This window comes from Lissotriton helveticus, chromosome 8 (assembly GCF_964261635.1).
Source record: "Lissotriton helveticus chromosome 8, aLisHel1.1, whole genome shotgun sequence".
Taxonomy (NCBI): Eukaryota; Metazoa; Chordata; class Amphibia; order Caudata; family Salamandridae; genus Lissotriton; species Lissotriton helveticus.
Genome location: NC_136069.1, coordinates 545,587,774 through 545,604,307, shown reverse-complemented (window position 1 = coordinate 545,604,307; position 16,534 = coordinate 545,587,774).

Below are 16,534 nucleotides of genomic sequence, written 5' to 3'. Positions count from 1 at the left end.
GGCCAACGTCATAACGAATTACTGAAGACTTTCACAGTCACATTAAGCTTCGAAGTACCTTGCCTTTGCATCATCAAAGGGTTGTGCTAATTATGATAATCAAGCTAATGTACTATAGCTTATCATAAGTATGAATTTAAACGTATTGACTTGTAGGCATGAATTTACCGAATATTTACACCGCTATGTATCAAGCCTACATTGCACTTCAGTTGGTATTTGTGCTGATCTCCACATAATGGGTATCCCCACAGGATTCACGACACCATCACCAAACTCTTGTCCTGCCTCATCTACATCAATGAATTTTACTTAGGAGCACCAGTCTACCTTCTCCACTGACTCCAGCACATCCACACAGTTTGTACATCACATTGCCCCAGCCCTAACCCTGCCTCACAAGACACATCTGCTTCAGAGAACTCTACTTCTTCCATCAAGCTAGCTGTGACACTAATATGCCTGCAACGGAAGCTTTGAAACAAAGGAACCAACAATCCAGGCTGATACCACTTCTGACCATTCCCAGGCGCAGAAAGGCTTGCATGAATAAAGAACTTATGCAAGCACCTGGACCTTTGTGAAGCAGTAAAAACCTGACCTTTACTAAGCACCAGACCTTTCTGAAGTCCAGAACCATTAATAAACATAGGTAACTCATTCTGCAGTTAAACATACCAGTGATGGAGACTGGAAGATGACGTTTTGTATGTCACAACATGGTTCTAACTGTCTCAGGTTATTAGTATTTAGGATTTAAGCATGAGCATGGAATGAGTCATATAAAAATATGTTTTGTGCACACCTCTTTATTTCTTAACTGCATGCGTGCAGCCGTTTTTCCCGCTGTGTGCGGCATTTTCGTAAATACCGCGTTACATGACGAGCTCAGCTCGTCATCAGCACACAGTAGGTAACACTGATGACGAGCTGAGCTCGTCATCAGCATGGAAGGGGTTAAATAAAAATGAACACATCCAAGAACGATTACACTTAAAACACACACTCTACCAACTAATAAAAAAACATAAAACAAAGCATCCAATACAAATCTATTAACAAGTAAACTAACACTATAAAAGGCGCACAAATAATGACTACTTACTTCACCAGAAACTACGAAAGTGCTAGACAATGCTCTTCTGGATTTGCCAAAGACAATCTGAAAACAGAAGTGGAAGAATATATGCAATTACCTTCTAAAGTAAGCAAAACATTTGTTTAAACTAAAATACAGTTGTCAATTAAAAAACATAAAAAAGTATACATAGGTAAAACAAAAACAGACAACTGAAATAGCAAATAAGGCTGATGCATAAAATTAATATGTTTAACAATTAGGTAAAAATTAAGAAGTCACCAACCACAAAGCTCAAAATTACAAATTAAATATAATGGAATCAATTAAGTATAACATGTAAAATATAACAATAAAACTATACCAAAACACGTAACATTGCATTATATAACATAACGATTCATTACTACCAAACTCCAAGTATGCCTAACACAAAATTCTAGGAATGAGAATAATATAAACTAGAAATATGCTTTCAGAAAAACTAGAAAGCAATACTACAACTACCATTTACTACTACTCCCTTAATTCCCCTTACCCTCAAAGTACTATACATTAATGGGGAGTTAAATCATACATTTTTGAAAAATGTTTTAAAATTAAAAAATGTTTAAATAATGTAAAACTGGTCAATGAAATAAAAAATGACGCTGCTGCTCGCCCCCCAGAATACACCTTTTTTGTAGGCAGGTGGCATGGCGGTTCCCCCTGCAATGCCTCTTTTAAAGGCTGTGGTGCCTTTGAAGACGGCACTGCAATGGGAACGCCTCTCAAGGTTCCTGCACGGCATGTACTGTAATGTCCATGTAGTGCAGAAACTTGTGTCCATGCAAACAGGGGTCTACATTTTGTCTCCCCTTGTGTGAAGAGACAGGGAGCCGAGGCACAAAGGGGCCCTGTATAGCCCCAATTGATTGCTCTCCACCAGGGTTTTCAGGGCAGAGGAACCACCATAAGAACCCTGGCAGACAGGAAACTCGTAATATGCTTGGCGGGACCATGGCGATCCTGCCAAGCATTTTGCGGCTTGTGACCACCGTGCCACTGCCAGGGAATGATGGTTCCCTGGCGACGGTGGTCCCAAGGTGGTCTAACTGCCCAAATCCCAATGGGTAGTCGGACCACTGGTGTGGCGGTGACTGCACTCCCACATTGCACCACCACGAATCTGATGGTCCTCGGACCGCCAGACTCATAATTAGGCCCTAAGGGTGTTACATTTACTATTCCTACGCTAATCCAAACCATTTTAAGGAAGGTGTTGAACACTAAAAGGTATATATTTACTATCCCCACTCCATAGTAAGACATCTTACAGTTAAGACATTCTTAAAAGTAAAGAAATTAAATAACTTTTAACCCAATCTTAGCTAATAATAATTTGTAATATCAGTAACAGTTAACATTTTCTCAAGAAATAATTATTTTTAATTGATAACATTACATAAATGATATTCAATATTGCTACTAGATAATTATAAATATAATAAGTACTACATAAAATGCCATATTTACAATAAGTAAGCACATGACAAAATTACAGATATAATGTTTAAATGATGTATTTAAAATGCCATGTATTTGTTACAGTACATATATACCATCTCTTTTTTTTTACTACAGACCTGAATATTTTAATTAAATTTACAATTACCGAAAAAAGATTCCAAAAGAATTACTATATTTAAACAAATTACAAAATAATTATATAACTTGACTTTATTTTCAATTTTAAAATATTAATGTATTTTAATCCAAAATAAAGACATGCAAAACATAAAAAGTAAGCATATAAAAAACATATTAAAATTACATTAAGAATTATGTTCATAATTTAAGATGCACTTATTTTATTACACAAAATAATAAATGCAAAATTAAATTAATATTTATTCCTAAACTAAACGCATGTAGTTATTTATTGTGATTTCATTTTAAGAATCAAATAGATATAAATGTATTATACATTTTAATGTTTGTCAATCATTACATCAAAATATTTTTTTTAACTTACTGGATTCATACTGTTTTCCAATAAAAAATATTATTCTATGAAACATGTAAAAACAATTCAAATATAAAAGGAATTCTCCAAAAGTATCTAATTACCTACACACAAATATACATTTCTCATAAATAGGTTATATATAATTTACTTAAATACAACAGTTTTAATACAAATTAAAAACAAAATTAAACATTACCTTTTTAAATGAATTAATCCTTATGAAAAATACATTACAATTTACTAATTGTTAATATATTTAACAAAATATGATATACAAACAAATTCAAATTCACATATTTTAATAATTTCCCAACCATTTTCTACTTAAAACCCAACATCCCACTCCTTTAACATACCTACATATATATTAATTAAAAACATGTATCACATTTATCAAAATAAATTATGTTTATTTCAAATTACACATTTACAAAACATACTAACAAAAATCTTAACATAAAATGTAAATAAAACATTAAAAACATCTTATAAATTATAAGTTTAAAAGGATAAAACATGCAGAAATCTTTCTTAAAACAAAACATTTTTACAATGTTATTAAAAACAACACTTAAAACAAAATTTTTAACTTCTACATTCAAGACCACAATGTTTTTGACATCACAACATTCCTGACCCAATATGCATGAGTTATGATGTTTTTAATTCAATATTTTGTACCTATTAGGTGCATTGCTAAGAAAGGCTCACGCAAATTGTCTCAAGTATTACAAGACAGGCTCACATATAGATTGGTTGATTATTATACACTCAATATTAATCCTCTATTATAGAAACAGGTCCATTCTCCCATCTAGCCTCTGTAGCTTAGGTCAAATGATCTGTTTATTTAGAGTGAAGTACATTTAATCCAACAAATCAAACTTTCACGTTACATGGTCAACACAGATTCTATCACCCGTGTATTGAACCTCAGTGTCCATATAATGTCCGTCGCTGTCTGCTTTTCATATTAAGTTCCCTGCACTGAGATGGATACTATGCTACACTCTGAAGCTGCATTTAACTCTTTTCAGATTGAAGCTAAAAATGTAGAATGCATTGTGAATGTGACATACTAGCATTCCCTCTATAAGTAACAACATAGTCAAATTCTGTATTGATCTTCGAAATGTTCATCCATGGTGTACCTGTCATTGACCTTTTCCTATTCCTTGTTATGTGTCCTCCTTTACCGTTGTCCGTGTTGCACACTTTGTCCTCTAACTACAGCACCCTCTCTTTCACTAGCCCTTCACTGAGACTCATGCAAAAAGAACAATTGATGGACATAATGCTGAACAATGTCATACATTCACCCCAGTACAGAGCTATGGGCCTAAATCCATCATTTTGTTGGCTCCCCATGCTTTTCCAGTACAGTCTTCACCCTGTTCCCCATGGGAACAGTCCAACATGAACTGCCACGACAGGTCATCCCTAGAGTGTGCCCAAACGTGGGTCCCAAGCTCACTATGCAACTGGATTCAAGATAACCTGGGTGATGAGGGTTGGTGTCCCAAAACCAGTCCCAGGATGTTTATTTCCTGTCCAGTGAGGACCTGGCTTGGCAGTTCGGGCTGGACTGTTTCCATGAGGCTCAGGGTCAAGGCTGATTTGCATATGCTGGGTGTTAGACCTAGGGGATCCTAGACTACATAAGGTAGCCTGGCACAGTAGTGGACACAGCTAAACTCAAGGCGTTGGTTAAGTGCTTACAAGACCCACTCACAGTAACTCAGTGATTGACCACTAAAATAAAAGACTCAACACCAATTTTGGAAAAATACCAGTACCTTTTATAAAAATAATATGACTCTGTTTCTTATGCAAAATAGGTTTACAATTAGCTTAGCAACATCGCACATATGTTACACCAACCTTAGTATATTTCACACTCTAGGAAGACTAATTCATAGGTACAGTTCCCTTGTAATAAATGATTATCACTCCCACAAAATTACTTCTTCCAGCAGATATCACAGCAAGGAATATTCACTATACAGGTTACACATTTACATTACAGACCTGGCATGTACATTTCATTACCCTTCTGTTCTCAGAGATCTGTTCCAGCACGTCAGTCTCTTACCCCCAACAGCGCTGTTCTCAGAGGTCACAGCCCACTAAAAAGCTAAACAGGAGACAAGAGGTGTTAATACGGCTTCCCCTTTTGTTTACTTAGTGGCTACACCGCTCTGATAGTGAATCTAACTCCAGGGGTTTAATGGCTTGTAGAGATCCTGACAGGGAGTTCCAAACTTTAATGTATTTCTCTGGCCCAGTCCCTCAACCACTGGCACAAGTACTTAAACCTAGCAGTTCGTGTTTGGAATCAGCGGCCAGGAGTCAAGTTCCCCCAAGGTCTATTTGGAAGGCCTCAGCGCTTCGTAACCACGTTTGTTTTCCAGTCACCGGGGTTACCGAGTGCCGGCACAGCCGCCTCCCGCTCCCTCACTTCCCGGCTTACTTTTGGGTTGAAGGCGAGCTAGCTGGCGTTGCCTGCTTCACGCGGTGTCGGTGGTGTCTTCCAGCAGTCGACGTGGGCGTGAGGAGACAGGGAAGCCTACCCCAGTCCGAGGCGCTCCACCGAGGCGTCCGATGCGGCGCTTCTGCCTCCTTCGATGTTCCCGCTGACTGGGACTCCGCCGCGGCGCCCCTCTGGTGACGCGGCCGGCCCTTCCTGACTCCGCCTTGCGCCCGCCTCCTCCGACGCGCTGGGTGCTTCTTACCGGTTCCGGCTTGGCGCACCTCTTCTGACGCGACGGCGTCCTTCTCCGCTTCACAGGCGATCAGCTGGGCTCTCCACACACGCCTCGCAGGCGATCAGCTGGGCTCCGCCTCACTTCCAGTGACGTTTCCCTCAATCCTCTCACGGACAACTGGTCCCTGCAAACGCATGTGGGACAGGCTTGGCTGACGGCGCTTTGAGCAGGTATGCACCACAGCTGATTCCGCTTGGCTGCAATAACGAGGGTCTTCTCCCAACACGACCCGGTTCTTCAAACTGAATACAAAGTCTCTGGTCACACTTTATGGCTGGTGTGACAGTGGGGTTCGGTCAGCCTGAAAGGGGGCACTTCCCAACACGCGACAGCCGGCCCACAGGTCGATCTGGTCACCTCTGGTGCGCAATCCTCCTCCACAAGTCGCCTCTCTCCTCACTGGTCACTCCTGACTACTACTACTACTCCTACCCCCAAAATGGCTGCTGGTCACTGGCCTTTTATAGGGTGGCCTGAGACCTGCAGAAGTCACTGGATGCTTCTAGAAAGTTCCTCATGTTAGCCTATAGGCCTGTTCTCCAGTAGTGTCCGTTATGGCAGTTGGTGGACACCATTTTAGGTTTCTGGGTGTCCCTAGATTTTCAAGGGGCATAACTAGGCCTCACAGGTTATGAGGGAAAAATGGCGTCATAACCAAGGAACACCTAGCCCCCTGACAGCACTGAAAAATCCTGGTGGACATGTATAAAAAATAAAAACAGAAACTCTGGGAGGCTAAGGGGGACAAAAATAAATAATGTTGGTTAGAGTATCCCCAGATGCAGACAGGTCTAACACTGGGTCTATACTGGGGTGCATGGTGAGTAAAAGAACAACAGATTTAAGCCAGATCTCTTGACTGGGGGTGAATGTTTGAATTGCTCTGCATTCCGTGCATCATCAGTGTGTCTTTTGCTTTCCCTACCTAAGTGTGCAGGGTATGATTTGACGTGGGTCCCGGGCTCACTGTGCCACTGGATTCAAGCTAGCCTGGCTGCTGAGGGGTGATGCCCTAAAACAGGTCCCAGGATGCTTGTTTCCCATCCAGGGAGGACCTGGCCTGGCAGTTCGGGCTACACTGTTCCCATAGGTCACAGGGTCAACACTGATTTGCATATGGCTGGGTCTAAATTGGAGTGGCATGGTGAGCAAAAGAACGATGTGTGTCTGGTGGACTTCCGTCACAGGCAGGGTGTTGTGCTGTGTGGCCATGACATGGCTAAGTCATGACAGATAATCAGGGTGGCATCCACTTATGAGGTCTATGTAGTGAGTTGCCAAATGTGATTGTGGAGTGTGGTGTGCAACATGTCGATTTGGTCCTCTTTTATACTGTATTGATTGGATAGCTTTTTACTGTTGCTGCCACTAACCTGACCATGCATCCGACTCTCACGTAGAGTCACCAGTGATCACGGAGGGACAGGGGGGACACCAGTGTGGGTGAGACCATAACAATAGCTGCACAGGAGCCCAGTGACACAGATGTCACCAGCGCCTCAGAGGGGGACCCGAGTCTTCAGGTTGAATCCCTACCTGAGACACAAACTACCACATCATCTGATGCCAGCGGGGATGCATCCATGTTGGCTGGCACAGGAAATGGAGACTCTGCATCATCTTCAACCACACAGCGGTCATTGCCCACCCTCCCATCCACTTCCTCTGGTGCTGCCTGTGTCCGTGTCAGTAAGAGAGGACGAGTTTCATTTATACCTGGTACTGCTTCCCCTGCACCTGTCCCCCCTGCTGCCCTCAGTGCTGAGTCTGTTGAGCTCCTGTGCCAGCTTTGTGTGGGCCCACAGCTCTACTGAATGCCTTCAGTGACCATGACAAAAAATGAGGCCAGGTGGTTGCTTACATGGAGGGCATATATTCCGACGTGGGAGGGTTGCACCGTACTGTCAAGGCCTTGTCCTCCACAGTGACGTCTGCCCTTCAACAGGCAGACACTCCCATTCCTGCTCCAGGGCCTTTGTCCACCCCCCAGGTAGTGACCACGTCTGATGATAATGACCACGGTTCACATGCGTCACAGTCACGATACAGCACATGAAGCAGCCAGCAGATACAACCCAAGCCTGCCCGCCTGCAAACACCATCCCCACAGAAGAGCAAAGCCAGCCCAGAATGCAAAGACAAAAGCCCGTCAGGGAAAGGCAAGGCCCAAAAACGAAAGAAGCAGACCTCAGGCTCACATGCCTCAGAGGCATCCCCAGCTAAGGACTCTCCTGTCCCTAAAGCTTCGCGCAACGCAAGGCATGCAGTTCCTGTGCCCACTGAGGAGGTGGTGCATGGCATGGGTTCACCTAGGAAGGGCTCAGAGGCACATTCCCCCGCCATCTCTACTCCCATTACAAGCCCAGTGAAGCAGGGGAAGGAGGGCACTGTAGGGGGTACACCTGGCAAACAGGGGAAGGAGGGCACTGTAAGGGGGTATAGCCAGACAAAGCATTCCACAGGATCCAGCACGTCACCAGAGGGAGTGCCAATGTCCGCACCTGATGCGGCTCTGTTGGTGTGTGTGCCTATTGTGTCCACACCAGTTCCCATTAACCCCAGTACAGGGAAGCCATTTCGAATACCCAAGAAGTGGAAGGGCACCCATCAAACATCTCCTACCCACACTGTGTCTCAGGCCTGCATGACTCCACCTCTGCATGCCACTACACCAACTGGTCCAAGCAGCCCTCCGGCTTGCCAAGCCACTGATAGCCCTACCTCACTTGGCCCACTCTCTCCCCAGTCAGGTGCTCCTGCTGTCCCTGACACACAGCCAGCTCCCAGTCTGCCTGACAGCCAAGTGTGAGTGCTATCACACATCTGTCTCTCTCACAGGTGGGCCTGTTCTACCCATTGTTACCCCCCTGACTGTGTTCCAGCCCATGGAAGGGCACAGTCGCACACACTTCCTGTGTAGATTCTCATGTACTCGCTCTGCACTTTGCCATGCCCACTGGCCTTCCTGTTCTGTCCTTGCCTGTGCAGATTCTCATGTACTCGCTCTGCACTTTGCCATGCCCACTAAACTTCCTGTTCTGCCCTTGCCTGTCCAGATTCTCATGTACTCGCTCTGCACTTTGCCATGCCCACTGGCATTCCTATTCTGCCCTTGGCTGTGCAGATTCTCATGTACTCGCTCTGCACTTTGCCATGCCCACTGGCCCTCCTGTTCTGCCCTTGCCTGTGCAGATTCTCGTGTACTCGCTCTGCACTTTGCCATGCCCACTGGCCCTGTTGCTCTGCTGTGTTCGACTCTTCCCTGTGCAGCCTCCGATGTACTCGCTCTGCACTTGGCCCTAGACACTGGCCCTGTTGCTCTACTGAGTTGGACTCTTCCCTGTGCAGCCTCTTATGTACTCGCTGTTCACTTTGCCCAGGACACTGGCCCTGTTGCTCTGCTGTGTTGGACCCTTCCCTGTGCAGCCTCTCATGTACTCGCTGTGCACTTTGCCCTGGACACTGGCCCTGTTGCTCTGCTGTGTTGGACTTTTCCCTGTGCAGCCTCCCATATACTCACTCTGCACTTTGCCCTGCCCACTGGCCTTGTCATTCACTGCTGTTCTGTTCTTGCCTGTGCAGATTCTTATGGATATGCTGTGCTCCCTGGACTGGCCATTGGCCTTGCTGTCTTGCCTGTGCAGATTCTCATGTACTCACTCTGCACCCTGGACTGGCCACCGGCCTTGCTGTTTTGTCCTTGCCTGTGCAGATTCTCGTGGATATGGTGTGCATTGTGCGCCTTGCTCTTCTCTACTGTTGGTGCCTATCTATGCAACATGTGTTACTCCTGTTGTCTGTATTGTCAGTGTCCTTACTGAATCAAGATATTTTTGTGTGTGCATATGTTTGGCAGTGTCCCATGCTCTATATGGCACTTCAACATTGCCATGGTGTTAGCTCACCTACTCTTTTTTCTTCACAGGGGTGACAAGGACTTCAGTTCTTTCTGACACTGATACTTGTGGCATCTGTGGTGTCAATTTAACCTGTGATGTAGGTATCATCTTCAAGGTTTACAATTGTTGGCTACATTGTTCACATATCAGTTTGGGGGACACTGCCAGCACAAAGTATGACTCTGTGCACAAGTTTTGAATGCAGGATGGGCATGTCATCATGTATGTGTGTTATTCCATTATGTGTGCCCATCTGTGTATGTATATGGTCATCTTGTGATGGCCCATCATCCTGGTCCGATTGGCCTACATGAGATGTGTGCTCTTGGGTTGCCAAGATGTGTACAGTGTGTTGGTATGTCCATGCTATTCTGTCTGACTCAAAGGTTCAAAATAAGCTTTATTCGATATTCCAAAAGAAGTATCATATAAGCATACATAACAATAATTATAAAAACCAAGAAATGTCAGTAATTTTTTTTTTTAAATAATAAAAGAAATTTTTCACACAATCACAAACAAAGAAAGAAAAACAGATAAAACTTCGGTGTCGCCTAGGTCATTAAAACAATTTTCTAAGTTTAAGCAACAGTTTTAAAAAATGTTCCATGATGCATATCACATCTCTGTCTTCTAGCTCTAGTAAGCGTTCAAAAGCGTCTTTACAGGCCCTTACGCCCCATCTCTTAAGTAAGGGTCTCAATAGAGATTTCCTAGGAGACTCGTAGTATCTACAGAATAAAATAATATGTATATTAGATTGTGCTGAAATCTCATTACATGGACAAGGAGACAAATTCCGGGACCAGTCATTACAATTGGGAAATGTAACTAATCGAAAGAAGGAGCCCACTCTAAGTTTGGTGAGCATCATTCTAGTATAGCAGAAGAAATCTGTTGAAAGATATAGTTGAAGGCCTTTGTGAGGTGTCACCCTTTGATATGCCTGGATTGTTTTATTTGATTTTTGTTTATTCCATCTTTTAAGTTCCAGGTGATCCATTAGGAGCTTTCTCAGATTTTTCCTCGAGATGTGTTCCAGTAACGATGGTTCTGTGAACAGCTCCGGACGACCGATGTCATCTAAGAAGTTTTTGACATAGGTCATCCATTTTGAATTTTCCAGAGGTTTTGACCCCTCCTTATTTAAAATATCTGATAGTACTTCCCTATTTAAACCAGTCTCAGGGGTGGTCCAGATTTTATGCCAGAGAAGCGGAGGCTCCACTTTGATCAGATCTGATATGAACGGTAGATCTAATTCAATATGCATCATATATACAGAGGTTGCTTTAGATGTAGCCAGTAGGTACCTTAGGAAGCTGTTTTCCACTTTTTGTATCAAGGAGATATTATTGTCGATACCCCACAGCCCGGCTCCATAGATAGCTGTTGAGGTGCATTTAGCTTTATATATTGTGATAAGCTGTTTTACCGGCCTCCCCCCTATTTTTCCAGCAAAGTCCCGAAGGCCACCAGTTGCTCTGACAAAGGCGAGTTTCCTCTTTTCAACTGCCGACTGCCAGGACATTTTCCGATGCAGACATATACCTAGGTAGGTAAAGTTCTCCACTGTTTCCAGTCTTTTGTCCTCAATAAATATAGGGCAGGGGGTTCTTTTGTTCTTTTTACTACATACCATTGAGTACGTTTTCCCTATGTTCACTTTAAGGCCCCTTTCGTTCATGAAGGCAGTGAATGCCGTAACAGCTTTTTGAAGCCCCACTCTTGTTTGGGAGAGGATAGCCGCATCATCTGCATATAGCAGGATCGGGATGGATTTCCCTCCTACTTTTGGATAATCGCATTCAATGTTTTTCAGATGCTCGCCTATAGCATTTATATAGAGCGAAAAAAGCAGAGGGGCTAAGATACACCCCTGCCTGACTCCTTTGTTGATGGTAAATCTAGGGGAGCATTCACCCTTTGGGCCAAATCTGACTCTGGCTCCAGCATCTTTGTACAGAGACTTGATGAAATGGAGGATTGATGGATCTATCCTCAGATGTTCAAGAATGTCCCAAAGCTGATCATGGAGGACACAGTCAAATGCTGAGGTTAAGTCTATGTACGTGACGTACAGGCTACCCTTCTTCATGTCCACATATTTGGTCATAATAAGATACAGGTTCAGGGTTTGTTCTACTGTACCTCTTCCGGATCGAAAACCATATTGGAGGTTTGAGAGAATATCCTCTTCTTCGATCCACTGAGTTAATCGTTTCAAAATGATGCGGCCGGCGATCTTCATTAAAGTGTCAAGCAGGGAGATAGGCCTATAGCATGATGGAGATTGCCTATCTCCCTTTTTGTAGATGGGTATTACTATTGCCTCGGCCCAAGATGGAATATGGCCAGAGATATTTACAGAGTTTAGGGCGGAAGTCAATAAAGGGGTCCAAAAGGCTATCTCTGCTTTGTAAACATCCGCTGGGATGGCATCCGGGCCCGGTGCCTTTCCAGTAGGACTCTCCCTAATGGCCAACTCGACCTCCTCATAGGAGAAAACGATGTTAGAATGACTATCGCCAAGAGGTCTTATAATTGGTGGAGGGATTCGCTCTGATAAGAGGTTTTTTGAAAATGTTGGTTTGCTGTAAAGCTGTTGAAAGTGAGCAGCCCAGGTCTCACCATCAATCGCGAGGTCCAAACTCCTCTCAGGGATTTTTACCCAAGGAAGCGGGGTGTTAATAAATTTCCAAAAGGCTGAAAGGTCACCAAATTCTGCCAAGCTTCCACTTTTAGTGCTTTTTTCCTGTTTTTGGTAGCTAAGCGATATCGGAGTCTAGCCTGGCGTATCACCGTGAGAGGTTTTGGTGTCATGTGCAACAGGTTCTTTAGTGACTTTAAAGCCCTGGAACAGTTTTTGTCAAACCACCCTTTGGCGGCCATAGGTCTTGTCTTAAACTGTCGTGTTAAAAGTTTTTTCAAACTGGCCTGTATTTTCAAAAAAGCTTCACGAATGGCATGGGGCTGTTCGGTCGTGGACAAACAGATGTTTACCTCCTTCCCCCTCAGCTTCAGTAGATTTTTGAGGAGAGTGGTTGGATTGATTTTGTCCCATTTGATGGTATAACCGTTAGTAGCCCCCACTTTGATGGGTTGTTCGTACTTAACTTTAAAGTTATTTTGAAAGGTTGTTGAGGGCGGAAACATTAAAGATAAAGACAAGGGATAATTAGCGTGGCATGGTTCTTTGTGAAGAGTATAAAGTCTATGATGGAGTTTATTTCTCTACCATGGAAAGTTGGTTAAAAAGTTTTTAAGGTGGGGAGTAAATCATTTGCAAAGTGTAAGTTGAAAGAAGCCATGAGATTATTTAGTAACTCCCCTGTTTTCGAGTGCTGGAAGTGGTTGGGTATAGCTTCATCACAATCAAACTCCTGTGTGTGGAAAATATCACACTTATCCTTCGGTGAGTTTGGGCAGATATGACAATTAAAATCGCCCATGAATGCTATTGCGCACTCGCTCCCAGATGTTTCTTTGATAGTTATCAGAGCATGGTGTAGGTCATCCATGATTTTTTCCAACTGCTCTAGAGGCATATTGTTGTAAAAATTTATGATTAATAATAGCAGGGAAGGGCCAATCTTCATAACAATTATTTGATATGAAACCCTAAGTACCGTTTTTATAATCCTATGCCCAACTACAACACTGATATAAGTACAAAGCCCCCCCTTGTGTCTACCCTGCTTGCTCACTATCGCCGGTGAGTGAAAGGTCTGGTAACCAAGCAGGTGAATAGGAGAAGTCACCCACGTTTCCTGGAAGCACAGGACTGAGTAGTAGTTTATCACGTCTAACCAGTCCTGTTGTGTCACTTTCGAAGAAAGGCCTGCTAAGTTCCAGGTAAGGATCTGCAAGTTGGCTGAGATGTTCCTGTTTTCCACCTGGGTGGAAATTGTATTTAAGGTGAAATGTGGCTTCAAGGGGAGTGTTGTATTCCTGACATTCATTCTATCAGTTTTTTCTGCCCCGTTTTCTAAGCCCTTTTTGATAGTCCTTTTGTCAGGATTGCCCTGTATTGGGGGAAACTTAGTGTTTATACTAGGTGATTTCTCACTACCCCGATAATCTACTTTCTTTGGAGTGAGTCATTCTACGTCATCTAGACCGTAGAGTGGCTCATAATAATTATAACAGGGATAGTTCCATTGTGGGGTTGAGGGTGGAAAAAGATGACCATAACCCACAGGGTCATATCTATAGGTCGTAGGATATCTACTTTCCTGAATATATTTACCATTTTTATAACTGTTATGAGAAGGAAAGGAAGGAAATGTATAGGCCTTTGCTACGTCCCCTAAGGGGTAATTATTTTGGGCGGGTCTTCTAGGCTGTTGGTAATGGAGCTTATCAGCGTAGGGTTTTGGTTGGTATGGCTTCGAGGGCATTAAAGCTTCAGGGTAAAAGTATGAGACTGGTTTAGGTATTATGGATCCCCTGTTTGGGTCTGAGAACCAATCAATTATATGCGTGATAACTCTAGGGTCTTTAAATGTGACAATTATTACATCGCCCTCTATATCTTTGGGGCGAATGCCCACCCAATTTGTTCTTCTCACCGTAATTATTTCACCATTTATGTGGGAAGGTAAAGGCCTGTTATTTTTAAACCAGAAAATCGCCTTATTTTTGAGACTGGAGTGGTTTTCATAGCCCCCTGTAGCCGGTAATGATGGTACCCCCGTTAGAACAATAACGTTCTGGGATGCCGCTGGGGGTAGGTCTACATTTCTTTCAAGTGGGCGTTTTCTAGATGTAGGAACAGTTTTGATCATGTCTGTTTTGGTTTTTGTGTTGCCCATTCTTGCGGAGGCCATGAGGGAGTTTATTTGTGGGGAGTATACCCGTGTTATAGGCGGTGCTTTGAGTGGGGGTACTAGAACTTTATTTGATGGCCTTAACGTAGTAGTACTAGGTTGCTGAATTGAACTACTCGGGTTCTTCCTAATGTTTGGATCCATGATTGTTTCTCCTGAGTCTGACTTTTTCTCTCCCTCTTTAGAGCTGGGTGCCTTTGCTAGGACCTTGTTACTAGAAAGATGGGTTTGGGTCGAGCTTCCTATTAGGGTATCCAACTGACTTCCTATACTCCTCAATCTCTCAACTATTGGTGTTAGTAGAGCTTTCATTAAATGTTCCATAGCATCTAGAAAGTCTTTAATAGAGGGTGGGACACTGGAGGTCAGTGTATCTCTAGGTAAAGAGAGTGGCCCTTCTGATGTTTGTGGCAAGTCTTTGGAAAATAAATCCTTAGCAGGTTTTTGTGCTAAGGAGTTAACCTTGGCCGGGCCTCTTTTTCTGGGCTTTTTTGGAGGTGATCGGATAATGACCTGTTTCTTTTTAGATTGGTTTTTGTTAGACACGGGTTTGTCTACAGGTTTGTCTGGTGTTTGTATAGGGGGCACTGGAAGAAGCAGTATTTGCTGGTTGGCCCCCACAGATGGTGGCACTTCTGCAATTTCTGAGGTAAGATCCTCAGCAACCTTCGGTGAATTGGGGGTACGCACGTCTATAAGGTCAATACTTGAGATATTAGTATTGATAGGGAAATCCAATTGAGGTGATCCAATTTTATCATGTTTTGGAGACGAATAAGATTGAAAGAGTAAGGGAATATTGTCCGTGTTTAATGTATCATTGTCTATGTTATCCTGGGTAGGGTTTAAAGAATAGTCCTCAGGCGTTACTATGAGGCAAGGGTCACATATGGTATTTTTAAGGTGCTCAATGGATAATCGTCGAGCAATGCGACGCTCAGCCAATGCCAGATCTTTGTCTATTTCAACAGTAGCTTTAAAAAAGAATTTGTCCAGAGGGCCCAGGATGGAACCCCCATCTGATGGAGTATGAGCATCTGTAGCACGCTTAGCCATGAGTAGAAATATATTAGCGTTCAGATAATCGTGGCTGAGACAAAAAGTATGGTGCTACTCACGTTGGGGGGGTTGGCCAAGCCAAGCCTTGTATGGCCTTGGAGGGCCGTAGAGGGCCCGCCCTTTGCCCGGGCTTAGCCCCGGGCGTCCCGCTCGCGTCCCGCGACGCTGAGGGCTCGGTCCTTTCGTAGCCCCTCCCGGCGCGTCTAGCGCGTCAGGGAACGCGCCGCCGCAAAGGCTGCCGGGATCTGAAGTCCCGGAGCGGCGGCGCGACTGGTGGCGGCGTTTCCTGTGCGGCAGCGGGTCCTCAGGCTGCAAACTCTCTCTCTGCCTCACTCCTCTCTCGTGGCAAGGTATGTGTTGATTATGGCTGGTCACCCCGCTCCACCGAGGGCTCGGTCCTTTCGTAGCCCCTCCCGGCGCGTCTAGCGCGTCAGGGAATGCGCCGCCGCAAAGGCTGCCGGGATCTGAAGTCCCGGAGCGGCGGCGCGACTGGTGGCGGCGTTTCCTGTGCGGCAGCGGGTCCTCAGGCTGCAAACTCTCTCTCTGCCTCACTCCTCTCTCGTGGCAAGGTATGTGTTGATTATGGCTGGTCCCCCCGCTCCACCGAGGGCTCAGTCCTTTCGTAGCCCCTCCCGGCGCGTCTAGCGCATCAGGGAACGCGCCGCCGCAAAGGCTGCCGGGATCTGAAGTCCCGGAGCGGCGGCGCGACTGGTGGCGGCGTTTCCTGTGCGGCAGCGGGTCCTCAGGCTGCAAACTCTCTCTCTGCCTCACTCCTCTCTCGTGGCAAGGTATGTGTTGATTATGGCTGGGGATATTTCCGACCTGTAGCTGAACGGGAGGGGGACCAGCAGACTCCCAAAGCACTACCACCTCCTCTGGAACACACACCCCACCGA